At 46.1% G+C, this 11,677-nt stretch overlaps 1 long non-coding RNA gene across 19 annotated transcripts in view; it reads left to right on the top strand.

Annotated features, from left to right (window-relative positions):
* Window positions 1-11,677, top strand: part of LOC112446777 (uncharacterized) — a 41,373-nt gene that overhangs the window by 1,120 nt on the left and 28,576 nt on the right. For 3 of the 19 annotated variants that reach the window (XR_009494683.1, XR_009494687.1, XR_009494691.1), the window contains exons 1-2: window positions 760-1,533; window positions 2,099-2,138. This is a non-coding gene — a long non-coding RNA (uncharacterized lncRNA). The other 16 variants (XR_009494697.1, XR_009494686.1, XR_009494701.1 and 13 more) reach the window with 16 other exon arrangements.

Below are 11,677 nucleotides of genomic sequence, written 5' to 3'. Positions count from 1 at the left end.
TCACTATCCAGCACCATCAGCCACTTAAGAACTGCTTCTTTATTTCCTCTTGCTCCGTTCCTTACTTTCAATCCATCAGAAAATCCCCTTAATTCTCCAAAACCTATCTCAAACATTTCCCCTTCTATCCCCACTGCCACCCCTTAAACAGACCACCATCATCCTGCTCTGGGTTTCACTGAAGTCTCCTAGCTGGTCTCTCTCCACCTCTTCTGTAAATTGGATTAATTCCTCTGCACAAGTGCAGGCTGGGAGCTCTTTTCCATATCATATCCCTCCTGTCTGGACTTTCTCCGATTCTTGTACAAGCTTTTGAGGAGAAGCCTGAGTGACTCAAAGTTGAAGTTAGAGAGGTAGGCAGGGCCGGAGTAAATCATTGAGTCAACTGATTTACTGCGTGCCCACTGTGCTCGGGCACAACACCGAACGGCACAGTTCTGCCCTCTTAGGGCTTCCGCTCCAATATAATCCAAAGGAAAGGAGACCAGCGCTTTCCCGCCCCAACCAGGGGCAGGCACGGTGCTAACCGCTTTGACACCCGGCCGGCCTCCACCCCCTCCCACCGCCCCGTGACTCTGGGCTGGCCTCAGTTTGCCTCATCTGCAAAATGGGACGATAACTATTAGGCCCAGATCTTGGCGCGCCCCCTGGGGTTACGGGGCGGGAATACCAGCCTGGGGCGGAGCTGCTCGCATTACCCGCCCCGCCCCGTGGGTCACGTGGCCTGCGAGCGCGCGCGGGTTCCCGGCGCCAACCGCCGGCTGCCCCGCCCCGCCCCGCGGCCCGCCCCCGGCCCGCGCCCCGCCCCGGCCCGCTCCTCGGGAAGGGTGCAGCTTCTGCTGGTGCGAGCCCGGCCAGACTGCTGAACAGCCGGGGGCCAGTCAGGGCGGGTCAGTGACCGCCGTTTAGGGTAGGGGCGCTGGAGTCGTCGCGGGGCAGCGAAATAGGAGAACTACTGAACCGGGGGCTGCCAGAGCTGGGATGCCCGCCTGCCCGTGATGGGGAGGATGGGGCGGCACGACCCCCCACAGGCACACCACCACCATTTGTCTTGGGCTGAGGAGGGGGTCGCGGTCGGCCAGAGCCACGAGCACAGTGCCTGGCACTCAGCGAGCCCTCAAAGTGTCCCGGCCTTGACTGCAGGCCCCCGAGCGGAGAGAAAATAGGAGAGGGAGTGCCAGCTGGACTGACAAGAAGCTAACTGCCATTGTTAGGTATCCAGGCTGGCCAGGCGGGGTCGCCACCCCATCCTTCCCCTGAGGCGCACGGAGCAGTCGTGTGTCCTAGGAGGTCGTGAGAGGCAGCGCTGGGGTGCGAACCCCGGGCTGTTTTTGTCTCTTGCCCGCTGCGCTGGGCTGAGGAAAACGCGTACTCGAACCAGGCTTTGAAATTTGAGAAGGGTTGGATGGTTGCAGATAACCGAGCGAGCTCTGCCCTGGTTCTCTGTGAGACCTTGGGAAGACGTTTGATCTCTGTAAGCCACACTTTGCTCTGACGTGAAAACGGCTGGACTTAGGAAGACATAACTAGTATGTGAGTAGTGCTTTGCAAAAGATAGAGCACTTTCAGATACGTTGTCAGAGATAATTCCTCACAACGCAGTGAGGAAGCGTTTTATTAGCCTCCCTATATAGATGGAGAAATTGTGTCCTAGAGACGTTTATAAGATCAGGGAGCAGGGGCAGAGCCTTAATGTTGAATAAATCAAAGGTATGTAGGAATACTGCCTGGCTGAGCATAGAGCTCTGAAAAGCTCAAAGATGCTGTGACCTCATCTGACCTCATCTGAGTGCCTAGCTATTAGTTTAAAGCAGCTTTTTTGCGGAATCTGCTTGCCCCTTCCCAAGTCCCAACGACTGTGTCCCAGCAAACAAGATCACCAGGCCCCAGCAGTTTTGACTCTTACTATTTTTTAAACATTTCTTGATTTGGGCTGGATCAACTACAAGGAGTCCTATAGGCAGAATCAAAAGTGGGAGGTAGGTAGAGAGGGGGTTGATTGAATTCTGAAAATTCCAGCTGACTATTTTGGGTTTTCTAAGTGAGCGTTCTTTTGAGGGCGTTGGTGATAGATAATTTTTGTCCTTCCTATTGACAGGTTCACCTCCTAGCAGATTACTGGAAGGCAAATGCAAAATGTAAGTAGGAATTTTGAAGTATCAGTTAAAGAACTGAAATCGTTTCTTTGTAGAATAATGGCAGTTAATTTGGTGGCACCACTTCCAGGTGTACAGTTAATTGATGGGTGCTTATCAAATGCCCATTTTTGAGGGGTGTATTTACTAATACATGTAGCAAGGTCTAAGCAGCTGGCAGTTTATTATCACAGACACTGACAGGGACCCTAAGAGACGCTGTGTTTTTTTCAGTCCCCATCGGCCTGTGAAAGGGAGAGAGGCCAAGCGTTTTCTACCGTGATGTGTGTCAGGTGTTTCCAGGCTGCCTGTTCTCATTGATCCTGTAACTTTGTTTTTCCCCACAACAAACTTAAAAGGCCGGAGGGGTTTTTATCCTTTTTAGAAATGAGAGTGAAGCGTAGAAAAGTTAAGTAAATCAGCCTTGTTGGTGCTGAAAAACTTTTCACTAAACAACACTTTTCCCATTGTTGATCAATCCAGGTTCAGAGTCTGTGAATATTTAATAAACAGCTCCTTAGGCCCGGTGCCTTTGAGTATTTTATTTAATCCTCATGACAACCCACCATGGTTTTTGCTCATTTCAGCTGATCACCTTGAAATCAACTAGGAAACCTTAAAAAAAAAAAAAAAGCCCAATCCCTCCTGCAGGGAAGGGGATAAACATTTATAAATCCATGGTGATGTTCTAGCCCCTCTTTCTAAATGTGATGTGGTGCTGTGGGGACACATGAAGTAAGTAATTCCTTTAACGCAATCCTGACATTTCAAAAAGGGAGATGCAAAACAGGTGTGGGCCTTATCTAACAAATTAAATAGCAGGAGCATATTCTTCCACTGACCACAATTAAATCTGAAAATGTCACTGGTTTCCTATGATAAGTGCACTCAATAGTGATTAGTGAGACTAACCACTATTGTGACACTTGGACCAATTCAGTTCAGTTGCTCAGTCACGTCTGACTCTTTGTGACCCCATGGACTACAGCAGACCAGGCTTCCCTGTCCATCATCAACTCCCAGAGCCTACTCAAACTCATGTCCATCGAGTCGGTGATGCCATCCCACCATCTCATCCTCTGTCATCCCCTTCTCCTTCTGCCTTCAATCTTTCTAAGCATCAGGGTCTTTTTCAGTGAGTCAGTTCTTCGCATCAGGTGGCCAAAGTATTGGAGCTTCTGCTTCAACATCAGTCCTTCCAATGAATATTCAGGACTGATTCCCATTAGGATAGACTGTTTGGATCTCCTTGCAGTCCAGGGGACTCGCAAGAGTCTTCTCCAACACCACAGTTCAAAAATATCAATTCTTCAGCATTCAGGTTTCTTTATGGTCCAACTCTCACATCCATACGTGACTACTGGAAAAACCATAGCTTTGATTAGATGGACCTCTGTCGGCAAAGTAATGTCTCTGCTTTTTAATATGCTGTCTCGGTTGGTCATAACTTTCCTTCCAAGGAGCAAGTGTCTTTTAATTTTATGGCTGCAATCACCATCTGCAGTGATTTTGGAACCCAAGAAAATGAAGTCTCTTACTGTTTCCATTGTTTCCCTTCTATTTGCCATGAAGTGATGGGACCAGATGCCTTGATCTCAGTGTTTTAAATGTTGAGTTTTAAGCCAACTTTTTCACTCTCCTCTTTCACTTTCATCAAGAGGCTCTTTATAAGGGTGGTGTCATCTGCATATCTGAGGTTATTGATATTTCTCCCTGCAATCTTGATTCCAGCTTGTGCTTCATCCAGCCATGCGTTTTGCATGATGTAGTCGGCATATGAGTTAAATAAGCAGGGTGACAATATACAGCCTTGTTGTACTCCTTTCCCGATTTGGAACCATGCGGTTCTAACGGTTGCTTCTTGACCTGCAGTCAGATTTCTCAGGAGGCAGGTAAGATGTTCTCAGGTGCTGCAGTTCATGGGGTCACAAGAGTCGGACGTGACGTAGGGACTGAACAACAGCACCAGCAACAACGCCTTCAAGGTCCACCCGCAAATGGCAGGATTTTTTTTTTTTAGTGACTAGATCATATTCAGTTGTATCTTCTGTGCTCAGTCCTGTCTGACTCTGTGACCTCATGGACTGTAGCCCGCCAGGCTCCTCTGTCTATGGGATTTTTCAGGCTTGAATACTGGAGTGGGTTGCCATTCCCTACTCCAGGGGATCTTCCCGATCCAGGGATCCAACCTGAGTCTCTCTTGTCTCCTGCATTGGCAAGCACGTTCTCGCCACTGCACCACCTGGGAAGCCCCTATTCAATTGTATACATTTAACATATTGTCTGTATTCATTTATCCGTCAGTGAATGGACACCCAGGTGGTTAATATATCTTCACTATTGTAAATATTGCTGCAGTGAACACAAGGGTGCAGATATCCTTTTGATTTAGGGTTCATTCCTTCAGATAGATACCCAGAAGTAGAATGACTGGTTCATATAGTTCTATTTTTAATTATTTTCGGAAACTCCATACTGTGTGCGTAGTGCCTGTACCAGATTTACATGTCCATAATAGTGGATAAGGATTCCCTTTTCTCCACATCCTCACAGACACTTGTTATTTCTTGTCTTTTTTGATAATAGTCACTCTAAAAAGTGTGAGGTGGTCTCTCACTATGGTTTTTATCTGTGTCTCCCTGATGATTAGTGGTGTTGAACACCTTTTCATGGGCCTGTCGGCCATCTGGTGGTCTTGGAAAAATGTCTTTTCAGATCCTCTGCCTATTTTTTAATTGGATTGTTGGCTGTTTGTTTTGCTGTTGAGTTATATGAATTCTTTATATATTTGGATATTAAATCTTATCAAAGATATGATTTGCAAATATTTTTTCCCATTTGGTAGGTTGCCTTTTCATTTTGCAGATTGTTTCCTTTGCCAAGTAGAAGCTTTTTAGTTTGATGGATGTTTACTTTTGCTGTGTTTGTTTGGTTTTTTGAATACCAGTTTTTGTTGTATTTATGATTTACAGATATTTACACATATTCTCTTCATATGGCTTGTTCTCTCATCGTTTTTGCAAGGCAAGTTTTAAATCTTGATGAAGTCCAGTTTATCATTTTTAAAGAGGTATATCTAGGAATTCTTTGCCTAACCCAAAGTTACAAAGATTTTCTCTATGTTTTCTTCCATGAGTCTTTTTCTAAAAAAGATTAATTTATTTATTTTTGGCTGCTGGGTCTTTGTTGCTGCATTTGGTTACTCTTCAGTTGCCCAGAGCGGGTGCTACTCTAGTCGGGGTGCACGAGCTTCTCATTTTGGTGACTTCTGTTGTGGAGCACAGCCTCTAGGGCACGTGGCTCAGTAGTTGTAATGCATGGGCTTAGTTGCCCCTTGGCATGTAGGATCTTCCCAGGCCAGGGATTGAGCCTGGGTCCCCTATAGACAGGTGGATTCTTTTCCACTGAGCCACCAAGGAAGTCCATGTTCTTGAATCTTCCTGCATCTCAGTTTTCTCATGTGAAAACTGGAGTACTAACAGAACTTACCTTGCTGGGATTTTGTGAGTGTTGGGTGAGGCAATGTATGTGAAAGCTTAGCGGTACCTGGCAGGTGCAAGTTCCCAAGAACTTTTGGCTGCAAATGTTCCCACTGACCAGAATAACCCAGCCAGTGGGAACCAGGGCTTAAACGGGTCAACAGGGTTGAAACAAATAATAAACAGGAAAAGTATTGGTTAGAGACAGGGTTCTGGAGCACATCGACACAGGGCAGTGTGCCGGAAAGTGGTGGTCAGGACCTCTTTGAGGAGGTGATGCCGTCCCCGAGAGCTGCGTGGTCAGCAGGTGCTCATCACATGCTGGTGGGGGTGGAGGCAGGGCTGGCAGAGTGCACACGGCTGGAAGGCAGGCTAGCAAGGAATGTGGTGCTGCACAGTGGGGACAGCATGTGACCAAGAGCCCAAACGTGCTGTGACAGCAAGTGCTCTGTCCATCGAAGGAGGGAGTCTGTGCACCAGTTATCAGGGCAGCTTCCTGGAGGAGGAGGCCTTGAGCCACCATCAAGCACTTACAGTGTGTCCCTGGCCCTGTGCTGAGCCCCATGGCTGGTGTGGTCCCCCACAGAGGAGACTTGCAGAAGAGCTGGGGAGTCCCCTGGGAAAGGCCAGCTGCCCCTGGACAGAGTCCAGCGGGGGTCCCTCGTCACTTTCGCCAGCCAGCTTGGTCCCTGCGAATCTCTGCCTGCAGGCTCAGAAACCTGCCTCAGCACCAGGAAGCTCTTCTGGTTCTCACGCCCCGGGTGCCACAAGCATGGGCGTGGGCCTGATGGACACATGCTAGTTAATGTATTTGCCTGGAGAAGTAGAGGACTATTTCAGCCGCATGGCCAGGGGCCAGGGGTGGGGGTTGACAGGCAGTCCCAGACTGTGGCCCCACATCTGGGACCACACCCCGGGAGGTGGTTGGCATGGAGAGTCTGGATATCCCTGGGCTGACCCTTTGCCAGGGCTGGGACGTGTGTCTGCAATGGCCTGTCTTCTCTCAAAGCCATTGCTGATGGCCCTTCTGATGGGGTAGCAGCGACGTTGGGGACGTCAGTGTAGGCGTGGCAACTGTGCTGTTTCTTTGTGATGATTTTGTATCTTTGAGCTGATCCATTAGAGGACAATCAATTTCACGTTTCCTTTTTTAACCTGAGTGGGAGAAGCTTAATATTTTCCCCATAGACTGACATTAGGACCTCGCAAGAATCCCACTTTATTCACTTGTAAAATGAGGATTATGGTCCTCACTTCTGGGAGAGCTGGAACTGTGCTGTCTACAGTAGCATTTCCCTTTCAATTCACTAAAATTAAAGAACAATTCAGTCCCCCAGTTGTAGGAACTGCCTTTCCAGTGCTCAGTTGCCACGTGTGGCTAGTGGCTCAGTGTAGGACAGACTTATATTTTAGGGTTAGGGCCAAGGTCTGCACCATCACAGAACATCCTTACCAGAGAGTTCAGTGAAACGCTGTGTGTCACACACGCTGCACAGTGTGACGTTTGGTGTTTGCTGGCGTCAATGGCCTGGCAGTGGGGGAGGCTAGGGAAGATGCGGCCTCTGGCCAGGAGTCTTCTCTGGGGTGAGGTGAGATGCGGTGAGTCCAGTTCGATGAGTACCCTCACTCCCACACAGGAAACCAAGCATTCCCACCACCCCAGGGAGTTTACCAATAGGTGCCTTCACGGTCAGGCCGTACTCTACCCCCGTCTGGCCCTCGGCAACCACTGTTCTGATTTTTGCTACTAATGGACTAGCTTTGCCTTTTCTAGAATCTCACATAAATGTAATACAGTATATGCTTTTAAATTTGGCTTTTTTCACGCAGCATTGCGTTCTTTCGAGGCTCATCCTCCTTGTTGCATGAGTGAGGTTGCTTCTTTGCTGGGCAGTGTCCTGGTGGCTGAGCGTCCATCCACCTGGCGCTAGACATTAGGTTGCTTTCAGTTCGGGGCTGTTAGGAATAAAGCTGCTGGGAACGTGCATGCGCAGTTCTCCGCATGGACAAATGTTTGGGGGTAAATACTTGGGAATTTCATAGAATTCCTGGGTCTTAGAATACTGGTGTGATTGAATTTATAAAAAACTCTCAAACTGTCTTCCAGAGTTTGGCATTTTAAACATTGAATGGCACGCTGGGAGAATTTTAGTAGTTCGGTGTTCTTACCAACACTTGGTATTGACAGCCTTTTCAATTTGAGCCATTTTAGTGGGTGTATATCTTGTGGTTTTGGTATCTTGTGGTTTTAGTTTGCATTTCTCTGAAGACTAATGATGTTAATAAGCACTTTTCATTTGCTTATTGTCATTCACATATCTTATCATGTGAAGTGTGTGCTTAAATCTTACTGCCTATTTTTTAATTGGGTTATCTGTCTTCTTACTATTAAGTTGTAGGGGTTCTTTATTCTAGATGCTGGTCTTTTTTTTAGTGTATCAAGTATTTGTATTGTGAATATTTTCCCAGGTTGTGGGCTGTTCACATTTTCTTAACGGTGTTTTATGAGTATTAAACTGTGTTCTACTCAAGTTAATAAAAAAAATTTTTTTATGAGTCATGATTTTTGCATCCTAAGAAATCTTTGCCTCTCCAGATTTGCAGAGATTTTTTTTTGTTTACTATGTTTCCTTCCAGAAAATTCAGTAGTTGTAGCTTTAACTTTTCAGTTCAGTTCAGTTCAGTCGCTGAGTCGTGTCCAACTCTTTGCAACCCAGTGAACCGCAGCACGCCAGGCCTCACTGTCCATCACCAACTCCTGGAGTCTACCCAAACACATGTCCATTGAGTCAGTGATGCCATCCCACCATCTCATCCTCTGTCATCCCCTTCTCCTCCCACCTTCAATCTTTCCCAGCATCAGGGTCTTTTCAAAGGACTCAGCTTTTCGCATCAGGTGGCCAAAGTATTGGAGTTTCAGCTTCAACATCAGTCCTTCCAATGAACACTCAGGACTTATCTCCTTTAGGATGGACTAGTTTGATCTCCTTGTAGTCCAAGGGACTCTCAAGAGTCTTCTCCAACACCACAGTTCAAAAGCATCAATTCTTTGGCGCTCAGCTTTCTTTACAGTCCAACTCTCACATCCATACATGACCACTGGAAAAACCATGTCCTTGACTAGATGGACCTTTGTTGGCAAAGTAATGTCTCTGCTTTTGAATATACTGTCTAGGTTGGTTATAACTTTCCTTTCAAGGAGCAAGTGTCTTTTAATTTCATGGCTGCAATCACCATCTGCAGTGATTTTGGAGCCCAAAAATAAAAAGTCAGCCACTGTTTCCACTGTTTCCCCATCTATCTGCCATGAAGTGATGGGACCAGATGCTGTGATCTTCGTTTTCTGAATGCTGAGTTTTAAGCCAACTTTTTCACTCTCCTTTCACTTTCATCAAGAGGCTCTTTAGTTCTTCTTCACTTTCTGCCATACGGGTGGTGTCATCTGCATATCTGAGGTTATTGATATTTCTCCCGGCAGTCTTGATTCCAGCTTGTGGTTCTTCCAGCCCAGCGTTTCTCATGATGTACTCTGCATAGAAGTTAAATAAGCAGGGTGACCATATACAGCGTTGACATACTCCTTTTCCTGTTTGGAACCAGTCTGTTGTTCCATGTCCAGTTCTCACTGTTGCTTCCTGACCTGCATGCAGGCTTCTCAAGAGGCAGGTCAGGTGGTCTGGTATTCCCATCTCTTTCAGAATTTTCCACAGTTCATTGTGATCCACACAGTCGAAGGCTTTAGCTTGTATATGGTTTGCTGTGTGCATCAGGTTTTTGGTGTTTTACTCATAACCGCTTGTTTCACCACCATTCACTTAAAAGACTATTCTTTCACTCTCAAATTACCTTGGTGCCTTTGGTGTGCATAAGTTGTCCGTGAATATGTGGGTCTCATTTTCTTTCATTATTTAATTCCACTGCCCCGGGTCTTAGTTGCAGCTATAGAAACTCTTAGTTGCAGTGTGTGGGATCTAGTTCTCTGACTAGGGATTGAACTTCAGCCCCATGCATTGGGAGCACAGAGTCTTAGCCACTGGCTCAACAGGGGAGTCCCTGACTCCTTTGCATTTCTATATGCATTTTAAGATCAGCATGTCAATTTCTTCTAAAAAAAAAGTACATTTTCTTGATAGGGATTGCATTGAATCTGTAGATTAGTTGGAGAGTAGTATAGGCGTACCTCAGATATATTGACAGTTTGTTTTCAGACCACCGCAGGAAAGCAAGTATTGCCATAAAGTGAGTTACATGAATTTGTTTATTTCCTAGTGCTTAACTCTTAAAATTAAGAGTTATGTTTACACTGTCCTATAGTTTATTACATGTGCAATAGCATTATGGCTAAAAAACAATGTACATATCTTTTAATTTTAAAATTGTGAGACTTCTCTCATGGTCCCATGGTTAAGAATTTGACTGTTAATGCAGGAGACACGGGTTCGATCCCTGATCTGGGAAGATCCCACATTGCCTTGGAGCAGCAAAGCCCACGCACTGCGTCTACTCAAGCCTGCTCACCTACAGCCTGTGCTTTGCAATGAAGCGTAGCCCCCGCTCACGACAAGAGAAAGCCCATACACAGCAGAAAAAAGACCCAGCGCAGCCAAAAATAAATAAGTAAATCATTTAAAAATACTATTGTTAGATTATACTATTGTATACAATTATACTATTGCTAAAAATGCTAACCATCTAAGCCTTCAGTGAGTTGTAACCATTTTGCTGGTGGAGATGTTGATCAGGGTGGTTGGGGTGACTGGTTATTTCTTAAAATTGACAACAGTGAAGTTTGAATCATCAAGTGACTCTTCCTTTCCCAGATGCTTTCTCTGTAGCATGCACAGCTGTTTGGTAGCATTTTACCCCCAGTAGAATTTCCTTCAAAGTTGGGGTCAGTCCTCTCAAGCCCTGCCACTGTTATCACCTAGGTTTCTGTAATCTTCTACCCCACTGTTGCCCAACAGTCTTCACAGCATCCTCACTAAGAGTAGGCTCCATCTCAAGAAACGACTTTCTTTGCTTATGTATGAGAAGCAACTCCTCACCCAAATTTTATCATGAGGTGGCAGCAATTCAGTCACTTCTTCAGGTGCCACTTCTCATTCTCTTGCTGTTTCCACCACCTCTGCAGTTACTTCCTCTCACTGAAGTCTTTTTTTTTAATTAAAAAAATAATTTATTTATTTTTGGCTGTTCTAGGTCTTTGTTGCTGCATGGGCTTCTCTCTACTTGCGGTGAGCAGGTGCTACTCTCCACTTGTGGTGCTCGGGCCTCTCATTGCTGTGGCTTCTCTTGTGGAGCACAGGCTCTAGGGAGCCCGGGCTTCAGTAGCTGTGGCTCCTGGGTTCTAGAGCACAGGTTTAATAGCTGTATCACACAGGCTTAATTGCTCCATGGCTTGTGGGATCTTCCCGGATCAGGGATTGCACCGATGTCCCCTGCATTGGCAGGCGAATTCTTTACCACTGAGTCACCAGGGAAGCCCTCCACTGAAGTCTTGAATGCCTCAGAGTCATCCACAAGGGTTGGAATCATCTTCCAAACTCCTGTTAATACCTCTTGCCTTGAATCTGTTGGCAGCTAGAGTGGTGAATCCTTTCCAGAAGGCTTTCGGCTGATTTTGCCTGGATCCATCAGAGAAATATCACTATCTGTGGAAGCTATAACCTTATGAAATGTGTTTCCTAAAAATAAGACTTGAAAGTAGGAGTTACTCCTTGACCCGCAGGCTGCAGAAGGGATGTCAGCAGGCATGAGGACAATAGTAATCTCATGACATCTCTGCCAGAGCTCTGGGGACCAGGTGCATTGTCAAGAAGCAGCACTATTTTGAAAGAGATCTTCTTTTCTTTGCAGTATGTCAACAGTGGGCTTAAAATATTCAGTAAACAACATTTATACAGGAGTACTATCATCCAGGCTTTGTTTTTCCATTTATAGAACCCAGGCAGAGTAGATTTAGCCTAATTATCAAGTGTCCTAGAATATTCAGAATGGCAAACGAGCCCAGGCTTCAACTTCAAGTCATCAGTTCTGTTATTCCCTAAGAAGGGAGTCAGCCTG

This window comes from Bos taurus, chromosome 5 (genome assembly GCF_002263795.3).
Source record: "Bos taurus isolate L1 Dominette 01449 registration number 42190680 breed Hereford chromosome 5, ARS-UCD2.0, whole genome shotgun sequence".
In the NCBI taxonomy this organism is placed as follows: Eukaryota; Metazoa; Chordata; class Mammalia; order Artiodactyla; family Bovidae; genus Bos; species Bos taurus.
Note: the sequence above shows the minus strand (reverse complement) of the source record. Positions and strands in the feature narration are given on the sequence as shown.